Source organism: Impatiens glandulifera, chromosome 3, assembly GCF_907164915.1.
Source record: "Impatiens glandulifera chromosome 3, dImpGla2.1, whole genome shotgun sequence".
NCBI classification, from domain to species: domain Eukaryota; kingdom Viridiplantae; phylum Streptophyta; class Magnoliopsida; order Ericales; family Balsaminaceae; genus Impatiens; species Impatiens glandulifera.
The window spans coordinates 26,642,376-26,659,514 of record NC_061864.1 but is presented as its reverse complement, the minus strand read 5'-3'; the positions used below and the strand labels follow the sequence as shown (position 1 = coordinate 26,659,514).

General features: G+C 35.6%; 1 pseudogene; it reads right to left on the bottom strand.

Annotated features, from left to right (window-relative positions):
- Window positions 1-8,765: 8,765 nt before the first annotated feature.
- On the bottom strand, window positions 8,766-15,557 carry LOC124930095 (annotated as a pseudogene).
- Between the last annotated feature and the right edge of the window lie 1,582 nt (window positions 15,558-17,139).

Sequence of the window (17,139 nt, the reverse complement as noted above, 5' to 3'; positions counted from 1 at the left end):
ACTAATGTCTATCGCTCGAATAGGTATTCCAAACCTTATCAATCACATATGTACTCAGGCAAACCATATCTCTTGATAAGTATCTGGATTAAAACCTTATTTTTCAATAGATACATTTTCCATTTCACAAAAGCATTAATCCTTGTTTGTTAAGAAGCACAGTGATCATTCATGCATGATACTAATCAAACCATGCCATTTAAACAGGTATCTCAAATTTTCATCTTTCTATAAATGTAGTAAGCCTTGTTTGTTAACAAGCACAGTGATTGTTTGTACATGATTTTTTTCAAACTCCAAACACTATCACTCAATAGGTCCTCGAACAAAACCCTATCACTCGATAGGTAACCAAATCACATCTCCTAATTACACACTCAAATAAATCATATCTCTTGATAGGTACTCGGACAGAAACCCTATTATTCGAATAAGTATTCCAAATCCTATATCTCGATAGGTACTTAAGTCTTGTTTATCGACAAGAACAAAAATTATTTGTATATAATCATGTTCAAATCCTATCTTCGGATAGGTAATCTCAAGAAGTTATGTTCGAAATACTATCTCACAATAGGTACCGCAATGAAGTTAATGTTCTCTAATATTGTCCTATTAATAGTTCCGTTCAAAATCATATCTTCCGATAGGTACTCCAATGATGTTATGTTCACAGTCATGACACGAAAGCCTATATGTTAATAACATCATGATCATTCCTAACCTCACATGTGAGTGATCTTCATGGAAAGTTTGATTAACTTATGTGATAAACATTAACGATAACATGATCATATGTTTATGATCACCCTTAAGAAGTTACTTGTTAGAAACCCAAATGAAACGTTACTAAAACTTTCATGTTCCCTACATGTCCCATAACATTAACCTTTTTAGTCGTTTCTATATGACTAAAACATGAATCATTTGTTGATATTCATGACAAACAATAATTGATGTTTTAATACATATGATTATCCTTACCCCATGGATTTTACAAATGCTTTGTGAAATTCTATAAAAACAGGTTTTCAAGAATCATCCTTGTTAAGATAAGAAACCAAGGAGATAATTTCTCTAAAGCAACACTTGGAAGCACATATACAACTGTTACATAGCATCAACATGTCACTCCAACTTCAACACGCTACAGGTTCATCTTTCCTAACTTCTCGTTATAAATTGGACAAGATAACTTAATGTTAGATGTTAAACTCGAATCATCATTTTATTCAAACTAGATTCGAGAAGGGCACTATGTAACCACTAAAATTTACACTCTAATTTATAATATTAAAGTAATAATTTGTACATAAATAAGATTAAAATAATTAACCTCATAGCCAAAAACCTATTTACAATAATTAATTATAATTGGTTAATGTGTTAATTAATCAACTTAATTAAGGGTTAAGGACAAAATAAAAAAAATAAAATTATTTGGGATAAATTTTCTACCCAAATGTCTCAAAATAATTTTAGAAAAATGTAGGACAAAAATTGATAGAAAAATTAAGTAAGTTAATTTTTGGAACCGGCCACTCATTACAAGTTTTGAATATTTATTCTAAATAATCAAAAAGGGAGAAATTGATAGAAAAATTAAGTAAGTTAATTTTTAGAACCGGCCAGACGAACTAAACAGTTGTTAACTTTCATGTGTAGATACAGATCAAAACCGTATGAACCGGTTGGGGCATCATAAACCGGTTGCTGCTATATTTCAAAGAAGTCAGTTCCAAGTGATCAAGTTAAAGATCAGAGGAACCGGTTTTTACTCTCTCAAGTGACCGGTCAGCAAAGACAAAAACTTACATACCAGCCAGATCATATTGTACAAGACACAAAACCGGAAGATTCAAACTTCAAGAGGGACGTACCATGACAAAAGAAACGTGTCTTGAAAGAATAAAAGAAGATCAGATCCGATCGGAAGCATGCGAGGAAAGCAATGATGCTTTATTAATCTGAAGTTGACAACCTGAGGTGCATGTTCAACACGTGTCCAAATCTGAAAACCGATTATGTCATCTTCTGCTTAGAGCTGCCTGCATGACTGCCAAGTGTTGAGGAAGGTGAAGCGTGCAAGCAACCTCTTTGCACCGGCGTGATAACGATCAACCAATCCAGAGGAGAGAGAAGAAAGTGACCGTTGGCTCTTCTCAGCTATAAAAGGAAGACGAAACGCCTTCATTAAACGCAGTTGTGAAATTACAGACTACAAAGAACAAATCATCAAAGCATTAAGTTAGAGAGATAAACTCTTATATTCCAAAACCGGTGTGTCTAAAACCGGAAGCTTTCTGTATTGTGTTGTGTTGAGTTATTGTATTACATCAAAGAGTGAGTTTGGTGTAACCGGCGAGTAGCGAAGTTGGGCTCGACCAGCAGTATTGTTGTAACTATAAAAGTTAGTGGAGATCCTTCTCATAACCTGAAAAGAAGGGGTGACGTAGGAGAGTTTGCTCCGAACATCCATAAAAATCCCTGTCTCGTGTTCTTTCTTTCGTTTTACTTACTTACTTACTAAACCTAACCTCAAACATATCGTACTTCTAAACCGGTCCATTCATATCCATAAAACCGACTCCTTATAAAACATCATCTAAAGTCGCATACGTTGCTTCACACTGAAACAGACATTTCCGCCCTTGAACCCGGTTCAAGAGTCTGTGACAGTTTGTGTAGTGCTGAGAACGGTTATAGTCTCTAACTGGAATATCACCAAAGTGTTGTGTGTGTTGTAAGCGGCCACCCTTCCCGAAACCGGAAACACCCCGGTCCTCCAAGGGCGTCCCCGATCCTAACAAAAATAAATAATTTTGATGAATTTTTTTATCCTTTTCATATAAAGAGAATTATTTATTTAAATCCTAAAAATAAACAACAACAAAATTGCTAAAATATTTGCCATATTTATTTTTATATTTTTTGTATTTATGAAGATCAAAATTAAAGTCAAAAGGGTGAAATAAAATCAATTTCAAATAAACCCTTAATGTTATAATAATAAAAATATATATGTACTCGAGTGTAGTCGAAAACAAACAAATTCAGTGCAGTAGTAACCGCGTCCAATGGATGGACGCTTGAATCCAATCTAGTGCTAGAGCGCTTTGCGTAGTCCGTTGTAGCAGAAGGAAGCGCGTGCTGAGGAGCACTGGATCAACTTATGGGACGTCAACTCTGTTAGCCGAAAACACCCAAACGCCAACAGTGCTGGAGGAACGCGGTAGAACTCCGTAATAGGAACGAAAATACGTCGTTCTTGGCTAGTCTTCTTCTTTATCACGACGCCGCGAAGATATGGATCAAACAACCGTGAGTATTTTTCATTTTTGGAACTAAGTTATTGGTTCATGGTTTTGAGTGATTTAAAATCCAGAATGATCACACTATGATGGTGATCATTCTCCCCTATGAAAATGAGGATGAATCACCCTACTCATGTGACTACCAGCCAAGATTAGTCAAAAAGCCATTAATGATAAATAATCCAACCGACCTAAGATGAGTATAAATACCCCCTCAACTCATTATGAAGGTAACCTACCAACACAAAAGCCTCAAATAAAAAAAAATCGAAATCCGCCATTAAAGCTTCAAAGTTTCGGATTTTTTATTTAAGGCCTTAAAGCTTGGTTTTGTGCATCCAGAAAGCTGCCCTAAGGATCAATGAGTGTTCCCCAATCCATGATAAGGTTCAAATCAACCTATAATTCAAACTTATAGTTTGAATTTTAATTTTTTTTTATTTCAAATTGCTTAAGCATGTATGTTTGTTGTTTATGGTATTTTATAGGTTAACAATTCATCCATAGATGATTTATAAACTATCTGAATATTTTAGAATCGATCAATCGATCTAAATAACAAAAAACGAAATTTAAATTTCAAAAGTCAAAAAATGGGTTTGTCGTTCATGGGTTAATTCGATCGAATCACAGCCCACAAATCTTCCTTACATAATTGTAATGATATTGGGCAACTATTTCGATCATATTTGATCCATCCCGATCATATTTGATCAAAAATATATTTTTTAAAATAAAATGAAAATTTTTATTTCTTGATTTGGTCAAAACGGGCAACCAATGTTCTTGTTTAGGTACCAATCACATTTATGTGTGATAAGGAAGCTATTGGATATCTCATTTCACTTTAAAACATCTTTTAAATCAAAAATACAAATTTTTTATCATAAAATGTTTTGAACAAATTGATCATCATCCAGGTCGATTGATACCTAGAGATGATGATCGACGTGTTCATAGGAGCATTATGAAGCTACCCGAGCTCTTAGATCAAAGAATTAGAGCTAAAAAAATAATTTTAAAAATTGAATACTTGTGTTGTTTAGGACCAAGGCATGTGAGCTTAGGAACGAGAATTCTCGGTCCGAACCGAGACTAATGACCGATAAAAATAAACCAGGACCGAGACCTAAGACCAATATTTTTAATATTGGACCGAGACAAAGGACAAATGTTCTTGAGATAGGACCGAGAAATCCGACCGAGGATTCTCTCCTAGGACCGATATAATTCAGACCTACAACCGAGAATCCCAGAATTAACGACCGAGAAATCCAAACCTAGTACCGAGATTCCCAAGAATTAGAACCAAGAGGACCAAACTTAGGATCGAGAATCCCAGACCTGGGACCGAAACTCACGAGACCAAGTATCGAGGAACTTAGTCTACAGTTAGCCCCAAACTGAGAGGTTTATACACCTTGACCGAGAAACCAAACCTCAGTCTAGTCTTGGAGTGATATGTTTTTACATTAAGACTAGTAAGATCAACTAAGGACCGAGAGTTCTTAACACCTCGAACGAGAGACTTTAGTACTTAGACTGAGAGTTCCTAAGCCTAGAACGAGGGTGTCCAGACCCCGACCGATAAAATCAGACATGAACCTTCGTACTTTGGTCCTAAGGCTTGTTTAGTTTCACTTTCAAAATCCAAAATTATTTTTTTTTTTATTTTGGGACTTCAAATTATTTTCTAAAAATCCCGAAAATTTAAAAAATGAATTTTAAATATTTTTAAGATATTTCCAGAAAATATTTCAAAAAGAGGTTGCGTACAAGCATTTAAATATTGATGTTTCAATATTTTAAATAAAGCTAAAACCTATAAAAATAATTAGGACTGGAAGAATAATAGGTTAAAAACTTAAAACGTTAGACAACCGATTTTCAAAAGTTAACTTTATAAGTAGAGACCAGTTTCGGACGGGTACGAAGGATGAAGCGGGAAAGCCCTTTCCCGAGTATCATCAAACTTCGAACCAAAAACGAAACTCTAGTGCAAAATATATTTGTACACATACAATTTTTATTGATTTTTCTAAAATCAATTGACGACTTTGTCTTCAAATAAATAATATTTTTCTTAAATTAATTATGTTTAATTATTTTAGACCAAATTTCAAATCAAATCGTCATTTGATTATAACAAATCCCTTCGAATGAAATTAATTATTTTTACATAATTTATTTTAAAATTTGCCAGGTACTATAATATTTTTTAAAATAATGTATTATTTAAAAAAACGATGACTGGTAGGAAAATTAAGGTTGAAACCATTGAACCACGAGCCACCTCGGGGCCTCGTATTCCCATGTGTCCCTGCCACACGTGCTGAGCTATGGAGGGATTTCCCAGTGGTTACAATGGTATTTTTATTCTCTTGCGGGGCCATCAGGATTTAGTTATATCCTGAGAATATGTCCAGGAATGATAACAATTTATGACTGGTAGCATGTTCGACTAATATGTCGATGTGTAGTAGTAGGAAGTGATCTTTAGGGATGGCCTTATACAGATCCCGATAATTTATGCACACATTTATCTTCTTGTCTTTTTTCAGAATGAGAACTACAATAGCTATCCAGGTAGGATATTCCACTATCTTAGGAAAACCAGCTTCGAGTTACTTTCGGACTTCTTCTTAGATTTTGATCATTACTTCCTTTTTCATTCGTTAGAGTTTTTGCTTTACTGGATTAGCGTCAGGATATAGAGGAATGTGATGTCGTGTGATCTTTGGATCACAGCCTAACATATCTTTGTATGACCAGGAAAAGACGTCTTTGTTGGCTTTTAATAGTTCAACTATCTTTAGTCGTTCTTGTGAGATTAAACTTTGGCCAATTAGTAAGATTTGAGGATCGATGCTCGTGTTTAAATTGATTTAAATTGTATTTTCTACCGCGGAGATAATCACGTCTTTTCTAAGAAGTGTTTAGTTTCGAAGTTTAAGTCAGAGTAAAATGAGAGTTCATTTTTACTCATAGATTCGAAATTCACTTCTTGTGTTATATTAAGGGATGTATTATATGTAAAAAAAGATGATTTGACACGATCATTGCTCTTAGGTTTCTTACAATGTACAATATTTAACATACCTCTACACATGAGAGGGAAAATAGTTATACTTTATTCGATCACAATATCAACGGATGAAAGGGAGTCAGTTCTTTGAAGACAGGAAAAACTAGCTTCCTAAGCTGGATCAGTTGTCTTGGGAGTTCGAACCAAGTTTTTCATAGCATCGCTCTAGTAGTCCGTTCTTTTCCTAATCATACAACAGAAGAGTTGGTATTATTAGGGTAATCTTAAAAGTTTTTGAGACCTAGAAAACATCCCTTTAAATCTGGATTGTTAAAAGGTTCAGGGAAGTCAAAGCATAGGGTAATCATTCAAGAATGGTTGAACAACTATGCGTTGTTTGGATTTTATTTCCTTTCGGATTTCTTATAATCATATAGGGATGTATCAACCTTCTAACATGGTAATCCATGTTATAACATGGTTGCGGGAATGATGGCATGCCATTAGCGTTCAGACCTTAACCCATACTAGGGAAATATCCCATTATGTGCATCATTCTAATGGAGGGGAGGATAAACATACTAAAGTCAGGGTGTTTGAATGAGTCTTTACCTTCTAAGAGGATTGGACATATCTCGAACCCTCTTAGTCCAACCTTTAGAGTGTCAATATGGGTATACCCAATAACTGTTATGGTGACAGTTGTGTTGATGACAGTAATATCTTGGTCGTTAACTATGAACATGAGCTTTTGGTGCAGGGTAGAGGCTAAAGCCTTGTCTTGATGTAGCCATGGTCTTCCTAATATAATTTCATAGGAAGGTTTCATGTTGATGATACAAAAGTCAACTTAGAACGGTATGTCGGTCATTCGGACGGTGCACTTAAGGCAACATATTATCTCGTAGTGAGAACTGTCAAAAATTCTGACACACATGTAAGACGGTATGATCTTGTCTTGGGATACTCCAATCTTCTCAAGATTATGCGAAGAACATATTTTGATAGTGGATCCATTATCTATCAAGACCATTGGAACGTCATTTTCCTCTATTTGCATAGAAATATAGAAGGCCTTATCATGGTTTGATCCGGTTGATGGAAGATCACTGTCTTTAAACACTAGTAAAAAAGGCCCTTCTAGCGATTGGTAAACCAATCGCTATTCACTTCGAAACCAATCACTAGAAGACTATAGCGATTGGTCATAAACCAATCACCATCAATCGGCATACTTGTTATCGCTGTTGCCATAATTGGCAACAGTGCTTGGTGAATGTCCACTCGCAATTTCCCTATGGTGATTAGTTAATCTACCAATCACAATTTCCCTTTACTCTATGGCGATTGGTTAGCATATCAATCACAATTTCCGTTTAGTCTTTAGCGATTGGTTAGTATACCAATCGAAATTTCGTTTATAAAAAAAATATCGATTGGTTAATAAACCTATCACCACTTCTTTTATCAAAAACAAAAAAAAATTCAAAATTCAAAAAACAATTATCAGTTTCTTTCAATAATAACAAATGAGCAGATGGGTTAGAAATCCCAAAACTAGAATGTGAATTCACGTGTGTGGCTGGGGAACCCTGCAACTGTATCATGCCCAACCACAACCCATAGTAAGTCCAAAACTAATCTTCTAATACAACTGGGAACCATCCTGAGCAGCACTTACACTTGGATAGAAGCCAAAACATATTTGCAAATTTGTGATGCATGTACTTGACAACAACTAAAGAGTTTTACGATTTTTCTCACCATAACAAATATAAAGTATGTCCTCAGATAACAAACATGTATCTTGTCAGATCTATTTCTATAATATCACCACACGAATCATCCATTTCAACAACATTAACAAAGAAAGAAAGGTCAAATGTCTTAACGTGCGCGTTTGAAGTTTGATTGTACATACCTGGCTGAATTTCATGGACAACAACACCAGAATGGATTTACTTCAAGTATGTTGATGAAGTTGATGAGAGACAATCATCCAAATGGATTCAATCATCTATTAACAGTACCTTCAAAGAAAAACGAGATTGTTGCTGAAATTTAGAAATAAATGAGGAAAATATCTCAGCTAACATTGAGTTTGATAACTATATATTTTAAAACATTTGAAATTGTATTTGAATCAGAATGTAAACCCATTCGGAAACACTGATCCGGGTCTGGATTTTGACGATATACTGTCTGATAAATTTATTTAAAAATACCTATCATTATTCTATGATGCTATCTTTGATTCTCAGTCCTAGTTTGTCAAAACTGGGGGACAAAGGAATAGGTTGAACACATGAAAAGGCCAAATAGATTATTTGAAAACATGATACAGATCACTGGAAAAGTGTGCTTGAATATCCACAACTACATCTGTTAAAATGTATTTATCAAACATGTTTCATTGCTTTTAACAGTTAAGAAACATATAAAGGTTATGCATCCACCTTTCTTCTGATGATCCTGCTAGAGAGTAAGAAACACAATTAAATATGATTTCACAACAAGCCAAATTACACTTGTAAATTAAAATATATGCCTAAACCCGACACAATTACATCAATAGAGGTGTGTGACTTTCGCATTGACTATATTTCTAATGAAGATTTCATTTATAGAAAAATTATAGACCAAAATCATCTATTGCAATAGAACTCACCAATTGTCCGGAAGCCATTTGTAGTCAACTGTATCCACTGCATGCAGGCTGTAGGCATGCCTTGATTTTGAATACTAATTCTCAAAACTGTAAGAAGAAATGTTTACACAATTATCTTTATTTATTTTCTTTATGTAGCTCTTTGAGATCGTAACAAATACTTTTGATAGATGAGATCGCAATGGATTATAACCAAGGAACCGGATTTAACTTCAACCGACACAAAATCTTTTTCGGCATACACAGGGGAAGGCTGATCAAAATGTACAACATTCTCATCTCTGATAAATCTTCTCACAAGACCATCTAAAATTTCAGATGTTAGTATGATTTTACTAGTTCTAAAGTTTCACAATAATGAAATTTGTACATGGGTCAAAAAAGGGAAATACTCTCGTGAGATCCAGGAACAACCCAAAGGCAAAAATTTCGATTGTTGCATTTTCCATAGCTAACCATCATGTGCATGTAGCTTGTTCCGTATAAAGAAAAGAGTTATCCTGATGTGGCACCACTTCACAACCAATCCCTGGTTGCTGAAATTAAATTTTCATTAATATGTTTTAGATAAAATTGACCGGTCAAACAAAAAGCTTAACTTAATAAACCTATTGTGCAGGAACGGTCAGAAATCTCAACCGGTTAAGGAATCAAACCGGCTAAAAGCAAGTAGATGAACAAACTAAAGCTATCCGGTTGAACAGAACAACCTGAACGGAAAAGATCTCAAACCGGCCAAAAGAGACAAAACCAAAACCGGAAGCTTCCCAGTTGAATCGAACAACCTGTTAACATGATCAGTTGGAATGAAGTATTCAATCCAAATCCAAAGAACAAACCCAACAAGAAGATCATTTAAAGAAAGAAGTCAAAGATATCAAATAGAGAACAATTTACAAATTGGTGCAAATAAACACTTTGAGTATATGCAGAAGATGACATCAAAGGATCAAACTGTGACATTGCCATATTCATACAAGTCTGATGATATGTTGCAGGCTGCAGAAGATCGCCTGAAGAAAAGTTACCATTCTGGTATAAGTCAAAGGAGCAATCTCCTAGGTGCAGGAAACTGTCCAACCAAAAGTTGCCATAATCAAGCAAAGACAAATCAAGCCGGTCTGCTCCATGCCTTGGAAGCTTAAACCGCATTTAATGCTATGCTGATCCTCTGCTCAACCAATCAGATTCAAGGATTACCCTGAAGGTATCCATTGAACAAATGTGACCGTTGTCACATTTCACCTATAAAAGGAGAAGCTGAAGAAACAAGAAAAGACACAGATAAGAGAAAGAATAAGTGATAAAAAGCCCTTATCTCTCTAAGATCAAAGCTTGAGTGTGTGAAGTATATTATAATTTCTGTGAGAATTGTAAGAGTGATTATCGAGCAGTAAATAAGACTCAATCGTGTATTATGTTTGTGTATTCCTTAGTGAATATCCTTCTCGTGGTTTGAGAAGAAGGGGTAAAGTAGGAGTGTTATCTCTGAACATCCATAAAAACCTGTCTTGTGCTTTACTTTCTGTCGGTTCCATTTTCTAACCGACTCATATCTTTCTAACCGACTTCTACTATTCTAACCGCCCTCCTAATCTTCAAACCGATATTCTCCAAATCCCACCTTTATTCATCTTGTGTGTGTTGCTTCAATCTGAAACAAACAACTTCCGCACTTGAACTAAGTTCAAGGGTTTGTAACAACTTGTGCAGTAATGAAACTAGGTGTTAATTCTTAACCGGATTAGCGCCAACCGTTGAGTGTAGTCAGAGAGTACTATCCGGCCGGACCCCGGTCCGCCATCACCGATCTAGATCCTAACAATTGGTATCAGAGCAGTCAGTTTCAATACTCAAGCAACACGGAGCAAGCAAGCATGACTTTCACGACTAAGAAATAATCTGAGGTATTTGATCTCTCTTTTGATGATTTTACCCGAGATGATCTAATTGCTGCACTCAATGACATGGTCATTAAGTACATAAAACTATCAAAATCTCTTAATCAAACTATTTCAAAAAGCAAGTCTAATAGTTCAAGTTGTTCATCTCAAATCAAAGAGGTTGAAGTTTCAATAAGTGAGATCTCATCTAACAATGAGAAGCTCAAGGAAGAAATTACAAGCTGTAATGATATAACTTCAAAGGATGAGATGATTTATGTAAAGCCAACTTCAAGCTGGCTGAAACCTGAGAGAAGGACAGCCAGTTTGTATGGAAAATAAAAACTTGACCGAAAGTCAAGAGATGCTTACCGAAAATCATCCTTTAAAGTTAAATCATCAGCAGATAGATATAATATACTTGCACACAACAGGAAGTCCATAAAAATAATCAAAGTATGGATTTCGAAGGGATTAATAAGCCACGGACCTAAAGAAAAATAGGGACCAGATTTTCTATTATCTATGAATGTAGGTAAATCAAGACAAAAGCTTGGACGAGACAACATTGCATCCGGACAGCCGACTGCTGACAGACACATCACATGAAGGGAACAAGCATGAAGTGGCTAACATCCTCACAAAGCCACTTCTCGAGTCTAAGTTTTCTTCCCTCATAAATATTTTAGAATTGTTAGGTTAAAAAAAAAATTCATACAAAATTCTTCTTCAAATAATGTTTTCCTTAAACCAAACCATTTTTCCAAAAACCGGCCAAACAAACAAAAGCTTTTTAAACCGGCCAAACAAACATAAGTTTTTTTTAAACCGGCCAAACAAAAATAAGTTTTTTTTAGACCGGCCAAACAAACATAAGTTTTTTTTAAACCGGCCAAACAAACATAAGTTTTTTTAAACCAACCAAACAAACATCAGATTTTTAAACCGACCAAACAAACATAAGCTTCTTAAACCGGCCAAACATTACAAATTTTGAATATTTTAAATAAAATAATCAAAAAGGGAGAAATTGATAGATAAAATTTTTGATAAAATTTTTCGCAAAATTTTTCAAAAATAATCTTCAAAACAACAAACTCTTTAAACGACCATCGGACGCATGGTTTTGAATATTTTAAATAAAATAATCAAAAAGGGAGAAATTGTTAGATAAAATTGACCGATCAATAATAACTTAACAAAACAAGCTTATTGTGCAGGAAAGGTCAAGAACTCCAACCGGTCAAGAAATCAAGCCTTCTAGAAGAAGCAATGACAAAATCTAAAACCTGAAGCTATCTGGAAGAACTGAACAACCTGCAAACATACCTTAAGCTATCCGGTTGAACTGAATAACCTACAAACATACCTGAAGCTATCCGGTTGAACTAAACAACCTGCAAACATACCTGAAGCTATCTGGTTGAACTGAACAACCTGCAAACATACCCGAAGCTATCCGGTTGAACTAAACAACCTGCAAACATACCTGAAGCTATACGGTTGAACTGAACAACCTGCAAACATACATGAAGCTATCCAGTTGAAATGAACAACCTGCAAACATACCTGAAGCTATCTGGTTGAACTGAACAACCTACAAACATACTTGAAGCTATCTGGTTGAACTTAACAACCTGCAAACATACCTGAAGCTATCTGGTTGAACAGAACAACCTACAAACATACCTGAAGCTATCCGGTTGAACTGAACAACCTGCAAACATACCTGAAGCTATCCGGTTGAACTGAACAACCTGCAAACATACTTGAAGCTATCCGGATGAACTGAACAACCTGCAAACATACCTGAAGCTATCTGGTTGAACTGAACAACCTACAAACATACTTGAAGCTATCCGGTTGAACTGAACAACCTGTTAACATGATCAGTTGGAATGAAGTATTCAATCCAAATCTAAAGAACAAACCCAACGAGAATATCATTTAAAGAAAGAAGTCAAAGATATCAAATAGAGAACAATTTACAAATTGGTGCATATAAACACTTTAGGTATATGCAGAAGATGACATCAAAGGATCAGACTGTGACATTGCCATATTCATACAAGTCTGATGATATGCTGCAGGCTGCAGAAGATCGCCTGAAAAAAAGTTACCATTCTGTTATAAGTCAAAGGAGCAATCTCCTAGGTGCAGGCAATTGTCAAACTAACAGTTGCCATAATCAAGCAAAGACAAATCAAGCCGGTCTGCTCCATGTCTTGGAAGCTTAAACCGCATTTAATGCTATGCTGATCCTCTGCTCAACCAATCAGATTAAAGGATTACTCAGAAGGTATCCATTGAAGAAATGTGACCGTTGTCACATTTCACCTATAAAAGGAGAAGCTGAAGAAACAAGAAAAGACACAGATAAGAGAAAGAATAAGTGATAAAAAGCCCTTATCTCTCTAAGATTCAAAGCTTGAGTGTGTGAAGTATATTACAATTTCTGTGAGAATTATAAGAGTGATTATCGAGCAGTAAATAAGACTCGATCGTGTATTGTGTTTGTGTATTCCTTAGAGAATATCCTTCTCGTGGTTTGAGAAGAAGGGGTGACGTAGGAGTGTTATCTCCGAACATCCATAAAAACCTGTCTTGTGCTTTACTTTCTGCCGGTTCCATTTTCTAACCGACTCATATCTTTCTAACCGACTTCTATTATTCTAACCGCCCTCCTAATCTTCAAACCGATATTATCCAAATCTCACCTTTATTCATCTTGTGTGTGTTGCTTCAATCTGAAACAAACCACTTCCGCACTTGAACTATGTTCAAGGGTTTGTGACAGCTTGTGCAGTATTGAAACCAAGTGTTAATTCTTAACCGGATTAGCGCCAACCGTTGAGTGTAGTTAGAGAGTACTATCCGGCCGGACCCTAGTCCGCCATCACCGATCTAGATCCTAACAATATGAATCTCTTTTATGATCAGAATCAAGCATTCGAGAGAGAGTTATTACCTTAAATATATACATTGACTATATAATAACATGCCTCTTGTATTGTACCGACAATAAAATGCAAGAAAATTTGTCCGAGGCCGAGAAATTTCTAAAGACCGTATCAATCCCATGCAGGTCTAGAAACAATATGGAATACAAAAAATGAAGACAACTTAGATAACTAACTATCATCAAAAGAAGAGTAAAATGTTCATTAACATACCATACCCGACTTTATTAATAGAAAGCTGCTTTGGTTGCTTTAGCTTGCCATCATCAAATGCTTTCTATGTTCAGACAAAATAATCGAAAAATGTAACCCAATTCTATTCACTGATATTTCATAATTAAAGAACTCAAATATAACATAAACCTTAATCTCTAAAAATAGATCCAAGTATTTCTTTGGGAAGATTGCAAACTCATAGATACAAGCAGGAATCCAAAGGAAATAAGAAAAAGAATCAAAATTTACACATTAAATCACAAAATGAAGAGTATGAAGCACAAACAAAGCTAGATCATCCAAATGGATTCAATCATCTATTAACAAACAGTCCCTTGAATGAAAAATGAGATATTTTCAACACTATCGAAGAAGTAATCAACAATGGATTGTTGCTGAAATTTAGAAATAAATGAGGAAAATGTGTTAAGAATGAATTATCCCCAATAAATCAAATGAAAACATGTACAAAGTAACTTGATTTATAACCTGGTTTTGATGGTGGGGATGATGATGGATTTAGCTCGATGCAAGAAGAAGAATAACGATGAAGAATAAATTGCAGTGTTGATGAATATCGACGTGCAACACGGCAGAGAGAAAAGAATAGGAAAAAGCGGGGAGCAGTACTGGAGGGATGAAAGGGTTTTAATAGGAAAAAACGATTGGTAATTGGCGATTGGACTATATACCAATCGCGATTATGACTTCAAAAATGCGGCAAAAGCAGGCGCCATTTTTTCGCGGTCTTTTAGTAGGTTTACGGCGATTGGATTTGTAACCAATCATCTTTATTTCAAGCTAGTAGCGATTGATGTAAAGACCAATTGCCATTAAGATAGTAGTTACAATTGGATTTCAATACAATCGCGATTAAGATAGTTTTAGTGATTGTTGTTAATACCAATCACTATGTTTGCTAGCTAATTTCCCTTTTTTTTACTGGTGAAAGCTGATCATGTTATATTGCGAACTAGAAGATATGATCCCTACTAGTTCTTTAGGGGTAGTGTTGGTAGGGATATTAGCCTTACTTAACTCAATAAGGACTACTTTCATATGCTCGATAGAGTAAATCCTAATTTTTCATAATGAGATGTTGACATTTTTCCTTTTTAGTTTATTTAGGTGACTGTCTCCTAAGTTAAGAGCTCTACACTCGTTTTCCCTTCTAGTTTCAATATGAAGTTGGTAGGTGGATAGCACATTCGTCGGTGTGGCTTTCATGAATCTGTGATGGAAATCTATTCCATCACATTTTGGCGCAATGTCTATCGGGGCTTAGATGTTGGCAGTCATTTTTTATGTCTACCATTTAGAAGTCTTACCAGAACAGGTTTTGGACGCCTTTTTAGGTTTGGGATCAATCATGTGTATCTCTAGTTCAGCGTCATGGATCAGGTCTAGTAACATGTTAGTTTCAAGGGATGCTTTGTTAATGGTGAGCATGTTGACTTTATGATCCGGTAGCCAAAGCTTTTTGGTTTCCATCTTGGCATTCAGGTTATGATCGATCAAGTCTTGGAATACATGTTTGAGGGCACTACAATTATCAATAGCGTGTCCTTTATCTTATTGGAAGTCGTATCAAATATTCTCATACTTTTCTACAAATGGTCTGTCTATTCTTGAGGAGAGAGGTTTGATAGGATTCATTTCTTGGAGAATCTTCATCACTTTATTTAAAGATATTCTTAGGTAATCAAAGACTCTTAGAGGTCTAGGTGCCTTTAGGTCTAGGTGCCTTTAGTGGTGTGGTTTTGGTTGGAGTAGTTGTACCTACCTTAGGCTATGGAGGCTTATTTGGGATTGTCTTTTGAGGTGCTTGCTCTTGCCAGGAAGTGATTACCTTGTGTACTTTTTTATTTTCCTTTATTGGAAACGACTTGGAGGTGGGGCAGTTTTAACTACTTTTACATCTCTCCCTTCTTTCTCGATCACATCGTCGAGGTTATTGCCAGTTTTTAGCAAATTCTTCATATTTTAGAAAATTTTAAAGGTGAATCAAACAGAATATCGTCCATTAATACTTTCCAAAATCACGTCGATTTGTCGTTGTTAACTCATGAGGGAATTGATTTCCTCGACGACAGCTTTCCATCTTTTTGATAAACACAAAATTTCATATTTTCTCCTTGTTTTATGTTCTTCAACCTCTTTTCTGATCATTCGAGAGCCTGAGATGCATTCAGAAATATTCTATGAACGTTGCAAAAAATTCCCCTATGCTCTGTAGCTAGTGATACCAAGCGTAGAGCAACATTATCAAGGTCTGGGGGAATAAGTGGAGAATAGTTGTCTCTCCTAGTCGCAATGGAGTCATTGTGGAAGTGTATATTTTGAAAAAAAATTACGGGTCGCTTTTTCCAATGTACTTGGATAGGGTAGGAAATTTGACTCCTAAGGGAATAACTACTCGTTTGGAAGCCTTCGTAGCGTCTTTCCAATCATATTGTTCTTCAGTGCTTTTTCCTTTAACTATCTTGTTTAAATGGGAATGCGTCTTTGAATGCATGACTTGAACCTGAGCCATATGGCGTTCATATTCCGTTAGTAGTGATTAATCAGCCGTTGGAGTTTGTTTTTCTATGATCTTAGGGGTGATTACCTCCTCATGTTATACATATGTGGTTATGCCGATATATTCTTCTGAGTCTTCATAGAGAGAAACTTCCTCTTGAGCTTGTTGACTAGTAGGACGGGGGTGAACATAACTGGGATTGCCTAGTTAGGAAATCGAGAAGAAGAAGGTATATTTTGGGATGTAGACAGAATTTGTTGATTAGCTTAAGAAGATGTGATCAACGCGAGTTGCTCCGTTACATGTTGCAAAGATGCCTTCAATTCCCTGAATTATGTCTCAAAAACCATTTCAGGACTAGGAGTTCTTCAGCCATCTGTTGGCGTATAAATGTCCAGTTTTTGGGTCTCTCTTTCTGGGCCCGTGTCAGTTGTCGCAGTCGTGGACTATTGCGAAGAGAAAGATGAGAGAGTTTGTAGTTGTAACAAAGTACAATGCAATGCATATGCATATAAATGAATCCTATAAAATGAGCAACTCCTTTGTGATTCG